This window comes from Vombatus ursinus, unplaced genomic scaffold, assembly GCF_900497805.2.
Source record: "Vombatus ursinus unplaced genomic scaffold, bare-nosed wombat genome assembly UNPS02014810.1, whole genome shotgun sequence".
In the NCBI taxonomy this organism is placed as follows: Eukaryota; Metazoa; Chordata; class Mammalia; order Diprotodontia; family Vombatidae; genus Vombatus; species Vombatus ursinus.
In genome coordinates, this window is record NW_020954588.1 from 21,112,066 (window position 1) to 21,120,581 (window position 8,516).

The window sequence follows — 8,516 nt, forward strand, 5'->3', positions numbered from 1 at the left end:
AAAGAAAGAAAGAAAGAAAGAAAGAAAGAAAGAAAGAAAGAAAGAAAATAGTCCCTGCTCTCAAGGAGCTCACAGCCTAATGGGGAAAGACAACATGCAAACAACTGTGTGCAAACAAGTTCTATACAGGGCAAACTGGACGTAGTCTTAGAGGGTAGTACTAACATTACGGGGAAATCAGAAAAGGCTTCTTAGAGAAGATGGTACCTTGACCTGAAGGAAGTCAGGGAAGCAAAGAGGCAGAAATGCCTAGGGAAAGAATGACAAGAATGGAGGAAAGCAGGTGAGAAGGAATGGAGAAGCTTGCTGTGCTGGGCCTTCTCCCTCTGTTATTTCCCTGGGCCATCGCACCAACCTCCATCGATTCAATTATCAGCTCTCTACAAATGATCCTCAGGTCTATTTGTCCTCCCCTAAACTGTCTCCAGACCTACAGCCTACAGTCTCCAACTGCCTATTGGGCATATTGACCTAGATATCTCATCTTAAACTCAACGTGTCCAAAACTGAAGTCATCTTCCCTCTAAACTTCCAAACTTCCCTATTCCTGTTAAGGTCATATATATATATATACATATATGCACACACTCAAAATCATCCTCATTCTTCCCCCCCCTTCCCCAGTCTCTCTCCCTCCCTCCCAGTTTGTTGACAAGGCCCGTCAATTGTACCTTGGTAACATCTCTCACACACCTGCCCTTCCCTTTTCTGACACTGCCACCATCCTGGTGCTAGACCTCATCATGCCAAGCCTACAACAGTCGCCACAAGTCTGTCCCCACAGCAGTCCATCTTGCACTCAGTTGTTACACTCATCTGCCTAAAGTGCAGTCTCACTATAACATTCCCCAGCTCCAACTCAATAAACTCCAGTCACTCCCTTGTTACCTCCAGTCACCTCCAGGATCAAATAAAATTCTGTTTGACATTCAAAGCCCTTCACAATCTGGCCCTCTCACAACTTACATACCACCAGATCCCTGGGACACACCGACACTAGAGTCTCCTTGCTGTTATTTGAACAACACCCTTCATCTCCAGTTTTGTTGCTGTTGTTCCGTCGTTCCAGTCACGTCTGACTCTTAAGTGACTGGATGTGGGGTTTTCTTGGAGTGGTTTGCCATTTCCTTTACCAGCTCATTTTACAGAAGAAACCGAGGCAAACAGGGTTAAGTGACTTGCCCAGGGTCACACACCACATCCAGACTTAGGAGACTTTCACTGCCTGTTCTTGCCTGGAATTCCCATCTTTGTCTCCCAGATTCTCTGGCCACCTGAGTCCTACTTAAAATTGCACCTACAGGAAGCCTTTCCCAATCTCTCTTAATGTCAGTGCCTTCCCTCTGCTGATTATGTCCCACATATACTGAATAGAACTTGTTTATACACAGTTATTTGCATGCTGTCTCCCCATTAGATTGTAAATTCCTTGAGAGCTGGGGCTGTCTTTTACCTTTCTTTTAATCCCAGCACTTACAGTACTTAGCACATAGCAGATGCTTAATAAATGTTTACTGACTGAGTGGAAGAGGACAAAAGCCAGACTGCAGGGAGTTAAGGAAATGGTGAGAAGAAAGGAAAAGGAGGTACCAAGTGAAGCTAGCTTTCTACAGGAAGGAATTCAGAGGCAGAGGTGAGGAAGCATTCCAGGCCCGGGGCACCAGCCAGAGCAAATGTATAAGATGGGAGCTGGAGTGTCAGGTGTGAGGAACAGAGAAAAGGCCAGTTGGCTGAACCAAGGAGTACTGTATATTAAAAAAAAAAAAAAAAAAAAAAAAAGGCTAGAAAGGTAAGATGAAGTCAGGCTACAACAACCTTTAAATGCCAACCAGGATTCTATGCTTGACTTCCTCCCGTTCGGGGCTTCTGAGTCTATAGTCTTTGCCACCAGGCCCAAGCTGCCTTCCCACTCAGGAAGATCCCTTCCCCTAGCCAGCCCCCTTTCCCCACTGGCAAGTTCCTTCTCTGGCCTTCATTTGGGCGAACTTTTTGAATGTAGTGACCATGTACCTGCCCCCATATCTTCCTTCTACTCCTTATTAGATTGTAATATCCTTGAGCAAAGGATTGGGTCTTTCTTTTTGCTTGTATTTGCATCACAAGGGCTTAATACAGCTTCTGGCACAAAGTAAGTGCTAAATAAATGCTTTCTGACAGCTTGCCTAATCTTAGGAAATAGGGAATCACTGGAGTTTACTGAAGTTCCAAGTAATGATGGGAAATTTTAGTGCAAAAGTGAATTGCAAAACAAGAGATTTGCCTCTGATGTTCCAGGTTTCATTTCATTTCAATTTTATAATAAATATGAAGGACCATGTCTATAGATTCCCATCTTGAGCTGGTCAACAAATGAGACCTTGTATGCCATTAGTGCTCCACAGTGCCTCTGCTTCTGGACTTCAATACCAGTGGAGACCTAGGATTTCATCAGAGGGAGTGGGTGGGTTTTCCCTCCTCCTTCCCTGAGCAGACTAGGTTACAAGGCCTTCCAGTGACAAGCCTCTGCCAACCTGGTTCAACTTGCTCTGGAACCAACCCACAATGCATCTGTAACCTTTCCACCTTTGACAGGAGGAATTGTAGAAGCTTCCATTCTGCTGGGCTAGCCCCTGAGAACACAACACTCAATGTATGGAGTTAGATAAAACCTTGGAGGCCTGCCAGTCCAACTCTCTCATTTTAAAAATGAGAAAACTTAGGCCCAGGGAAGTTAAATGACTTGCTCATGGCCACACAGCAAGTATTGGTAAGTGACTGGATTTGAACCCATGTCTTCTGATTACAAAGCCAGTAGTGCTCTTTGCACTCTACAAAAGCAGATCCCAAAGTAGTACTGGAATGAAAAATATCCAGTTTCTTTTCATTAAGACACCATGGTATATCAATCAGGTGGAAACAGAGCAGGTCTGCCATCCAGGCTCTGCTCAGGCCTGAGCTGTGAGGGGCAAGTCCCCCCCCCACCACCTCTCTAGATCTCATTCTCTTCAGCTCCAACAAGGGACCGCACCTGATCACTGTTTTCCAGGGTCAAACCATACCGTGAACTAGTAAAACAACAAAAATTTCACACTCACAGAGGATTCTCAAGTGACTGGGTATGGGAAGAGAAAGAGGAGGGGGAAGGTAGCTAGAAGACAAGGAAAATGGGGTTTGTTTTTTTAGTTTATAAGTTTAACAAGACCTTTGGGTAGTAGAAATTTTAGGCAGATGCCAACTAGCCTGGACAATATTTAAGGTTCCTTTCTGGCTCCACGATTTTTTTTCTCCTTAAGCTATGGAGGCTTCAAGAGAACATTTCCCTAATTTTTTCGGGTATCAGGAAATCTGTGTCAAAATTTACAAAAATTTAACTGAAATTAGGGCAGACAAAAAGTCCTCTACTTTTTTTAACAGAATCACTTTCCAATGCTATTAATTTCTCTCCTAATGGAACTAATGGGGGAAAAGTTGTCAAGGTCTTTTTTTAAAGACTACATTTGTTTTTAGAGAGAAGTTTTGGAGAAACCTGGGGAGTTATTTTTGTCAAGTTGGCTCTAATTCTTACATAAGCTTTCTACTATAGCCCTTTAATAGAGATAAGAATTCATTTTAACTATACAGTCACTACATGAGACTTTAACTCGGTTATTCACAAAGTTTCTGAAAGGGGATGGGGCCTGCCTGGAAAGTCTTACTTCTAGGCCCTAGAAGCAACACAAGAAGGCAAATGGCATCCATTTTTGCTACCAAAAAAACAAGGCCAGTCAGGGCAAAAATGTAGTGAGGTTTAAAGCCAGGCCATTAACTGCTTCAGGGAATGTAAAAAGACTCTCTTGGCTTCTTCCCACTGAAAAGTCACCAAGGGCAAATCACTACCACTCAAGTCTAACTCTGGGCAGCAGAGCACGGGTAGAGAGGAATAAAAGCATTAACCACAGAGACAGATAAAGTTAGAACTGGACAGCCCTTCACAATCCCTTCAACAAAGAGATGAGGTTCTGGAGGACATAGCACTACCCCCAAGTGATTACGGAATTACTACAGGAGAAATATCCCCAACTAACATGCATTTTTATTAAGACCCCTGGATATGCAAGGAATTCAAAGGGAAAAGTAGTCCTGCCCTCATGAAACTTACATTTTTCTGAGGGAATGAAGAAAGAGGAGAACATGTAAACAGATAAATGTATTCATATTTATTTAAGGAGAGAGTATCACTAACCCCATGGGATCAGGGAAAGCCTTCCCATAGAAGGTAACACAAGAGCTAAACCTAGGTAAGGAAGGAGAGAATTACAAGTGCTGGAGAGGACCATGTGCACAAAGTCAATAGATGGAACAGATCCTCAGAACTGGAAAAACATCTCAGGTTTAGAACTGGAACCACATTTAGAACTGGAATCTAAGACATCAATTACTCTAAAGTTTAGAGTCTAAAGTTTAAAGGGGTTTACTAAACTCCTCTATGGATAAAAGACAAGGAGGTTAAGGGCCTTGCCAAGAGTAAATCAGGTGGTTAAAGCATTAGAGCAAGTATTTAAATCAATTAATCAACAAACATCTGTTAAGAGCATAGCTAAGTCAGGAGGATCTAAATTAAGTTTCTGCCTCCCAACACTTAACTAGCTGTGTGACCTAGTGAATTATTTAACCTGTCTGCTATTCCTCATCTGTAAAATGAGGATAATAGCCCCAACTTTCCAAGGTTTTTTCGAGGGTAGAATGAGGCATGTAAAGGGAGTTAGAAAAAACATTACAAATCCCGGTTATAACGATCATTATTAAGTGCCTGCTACCTAGGTCAGAAGGCAGCTAGGTGACTCAGTGGATGGAGCACTTGGCCTGCAGTCAGGAAGATCCGAGTTCAAACCTGACCTCAGACACTGACTAGCTGTATGACTCTGGACAAGTCACTCAACCTCGTTTTGCCTTAATCCACTGGCGAAGGAAATGGCCAACCACTGCTATATCTTTTCGAAGAAAACAGCATAAGGGGTCAGGAATAACCCTCTGTTCCATACCCTCAAAGGGAACAATAACTCTACATACACCCCATGATCCTGGGTTGAAGATGGGAATGAGCATTTATAGAGCGCCTACTGTGTGCCAGCTATGTGTTAAGCTTGGCATTCGCACAAAATGCATACAACCCAAGGGGGTGGGAGCCTCCTGCCCGTCCCTGCCTGGGGCGGAGCTGGATTCAAATCCCAGCTCTGCCACTCGATACCTGTGGGAGCTTGGGCAAGCCCCTCCGGCTCCCCGGGACTCCCGAGGCCTCGAACGCCTCCCGCAGCTCTCGGTCTAGGATCCGAGGATTCCGCCGCGACGCCCCTGGTGGGGGTTCATCAAGCGAGCCAAGCCCAGGTACGGCCCCTGGCCGGCGCGGGCCCAACGGCCGGCCCGAGGCACCCAACCTGCCCCCCCACCGAGTGCCAGCCCCGCCGGGCCTCACCCCGGCCGCCCGCCCCACTCCCACCCGGGACCGCGGCGGGGGGCTCCGTCACAGAGCGCCTGCGCCCGGAACGAGGGGTCGGGGACGACGGACGGTGGTGGCGCCTGACCTGCGGCGGCTCGCCCGGTCCTACTCGTAACCCGGTAACCGCAGCGGCGCTGCTGCGCGGATCCCAATAAGCCTCATCGTCCAGCGGCCGGGAAAAGTCGAGGCCCGGCCGGGGGCGGGGCGGGGCGGGGCGGGACGGGAAGGGGGAGGAGGCTTCGGTCGGGGAAGGGCGGGGCGAAGGCCGGAAGGGGCCGGGCGGCTTCCGGGTCCCGTCATCCCGGCCTGGGCTGTAGGTGACCCCGGCGCCGGAAGTGCGCCGCCTTTCGGGCGCCATGATTGTTGAGGGCGGAAAAAGGGTAGCATCTCCTCGGGAAGGAGGACCCGGGACTCACTGCCAGGTAACCCTGACCGTGGGCGGTCCTGGCGTCATGCTCTCTCTTGGCCCGAGACCGAAGCGAGCGAGCGCAGGGACCGAGTCACGAGGCGACTCGGGGGCGGAGTTAGAGGAGACCTCGGCGGTCACCCAAAGAGATCACTGTTCACCCAACCCTGCTCCGAGCTTCACATGGCCGCTTGGATCCCTCCAGAGTTGGGGAGCTTACTACCTACAGAAGCGCCCGCTTTTCTAATTGGTAGAACGCTTCACTTCGTGGCTGCACTTTCGCCGGGTCTTCCCCCAGAACGAGCCTGATGCCTCCTGCACGTGACGGCCCTTGCAATGAAGCGAGCGCCCGGGAGGGGGGCTGACCTTGGAGCCCCCGGGCCGGGAGGCTGACCTTGAGCAGCTCGCTCGACCTCCGAGTTTCCTGCTCTGTGACAGGAAGGGGTTGGACCTCTTGGGTCCCTTCCAGCCCTGAATCTGTGATCTTGGGAACCAGCCCAGCCCTTGGGAAGCTTCTGCTGGGGGGAGGGGAGGGAGGGGACCAGGGAAGGCCCCTCCCTGGAGGGGGGCGCCCCGCTGAGCCTTGAAGGGAGGTCATGGCCATGGCCCCAGGGATGCAGCCCACGGGGCTGAGCTTAGACACTTTGACCTGGACAGATGTAAAAATGACTGATTACAGGCATAATTAACGTGTTACACACCACTCCCCTTTCCAGGAATATTTGTATTTATGGTTTCATCGAAAACTGTTAGGAGGAAGATTCCATTTAGTAATGGCAGCAGCCGGCCCATCCCTTTAACTTACTTCATTCAGTGACTCTCACTTAGAAAAGTCAGCCCTTGAAAAAGGACCTTCTGAAGCGGAATGTCATCCAGAAAGCTTATTTTACCAAATGCAATGCAAATTCCTAATTTTAAAATACCATAGGAATGGCTCAGAACCAAATAATCAGTTCTGGTGATCTGGGTGAGTAGAAGAAAACAGGAAATGAGTGTAGCAAATTTTTTTTCTACCAAGCAGGAATAGTCGACTTAACACACAAGGATTTGTTCTGTGAAGTTTGCATTAAATCAAAGGGCCGAAGACCTAGAGGGCCACATGTGGCCTGGAGGCCAAAGGTTCCCCACTGCTGCCCTAAGAAAAGAACTTGAACTCCTCACGGTCTTGAGCTTACATTTTTTAAAAAATTAATTTATTTTGATTTATCAACAATCAGTTCCATATGCTTTTGAGTTTAAAATTCTCTTCCCCCTCCCTCCCCACCTCCTTTCCCAAGAAGGCGCACAATCTTATATAGGCTATACATATACATTCCTATTAAACATATTTTCATATTAGTGATGTTGGGAGAAGAATTAGAACCAATAGGAGGAACCACCAGAAAGAGGAAACAAAACACAACAGAAGGAAAAAAATAGCAAATAGTATGCTTTGATCTGCATTCAAACTCCATAGTTCTTTCTTTGGATATGGATAGCGTTTTCCATCATGAGGCCTTTGGAAATGGCTTAGATCCTTGCATTGCTGAGAAGGGCTAAGTCTATCAACGTTAGTCATCGCACAACATGGGTGTTATTGTGTACAATGTTCTCCTGGTTCCGCTCACTTCACTCCGCATCAGACCATACAAGTCTTTCCAGGTTTTTCGGAAGTCTGCCTGTTCATCATTTTTTTTGGCGGGGGGAAAGGGGCTAGGCAATGGGATTAAGTAACTTGCCCAGGGTCACACAGCTAGTAAGTGTTAAGTGAGGCCGAATTTGAACTCAGGTCCTCCTGAATCTAGGACTGGTGCTCTATCCACTGTGCCACCTAGCTGCCCCTGCTCATTATTTCTTATCATATACCATTCATATACCACAACTTCTTCAGTCATTCCCCAAGTGATGGGCATCCTCTCAATTTCCAGTTCTTTGCCACCACAAAAAGAGCTGCTATAAATATTTTTGTACATGTGGGTCATTTTCCCATTTGTATGATCTCTTTGGGATACAACCCTAGAAGTGCTATTGCTGGGTCAAATGGTATGCCCCTTGGGCATAGTTCCAAATTGCTCTCCAAAATGGTTGGATCAGTTCACAACTCCACCAGCAATGCATTAGTGTTCAACTTTTCCCACATCTTCTCCAATGTTTATCATTTTCCTGTTTTGTCATGTTGGCCAATCTGATAGGTATGATTGTGGTACCTCAGAGTTGTTTTGATTTGCATTTCTCTAAGTAGTGATTTAGAGCATTTTTTCATATGACTATAGATGGCTTTAATTTCTTCATCTGAGAACTGCCTGTTCATATCCTTTGACCATTTATCAATTGTGGAATGACTTGTATTCTTATAAATTTGACTTAATTCTCTTTATATTTTAGAAATGAGGCCCTTATCAGAGACTCTGGTTATAAAAATTCTTTCCCAATTTTCTACTTTCCTTCTAATCTTGGTTGCGTTGGCTTTGTTTGTGCAAAAACTTTGCAATTTAATGTAATCAAAGTTATCCATTTTGCATTTCATAATGTTCTCTGTCTCCTGTTTGGTCATGAATTCTTCTGTCCTCCATAAATCTGATAGGTAAACTATTCCTTGCTCTCCCAGTTTGCTTACAGTATCAGCCTTTATATCTAAATCGTATGAACCCATGTTGGGTTTATTTTGGTATATGG

General features: G+C 46.4%; 1 protein-coding gene across 1 annotated transcript in view; it reads right to left on the reverse strand.

The window, feature by feature from the left end:
- The window catches only part of MFN1 (mitofusin 1), a 37,599-nt gene extending 31,952 nt beyond the window's left edge, over positions 1 to 5,647 (reverse strand). The window contains exon 1 of the mRNA XM_027875841.1: positions 5,541 to 5,647. The gene's annotated coding sequence lies outside the window, so the exon portion shown is untranslated. The remainder of the gene's footprint in view (positions 1 to 5,540) is intronic.
- Between the last annotated feature and the right edge of the window lie 2,869 nt (positions 5,648 to 8,516).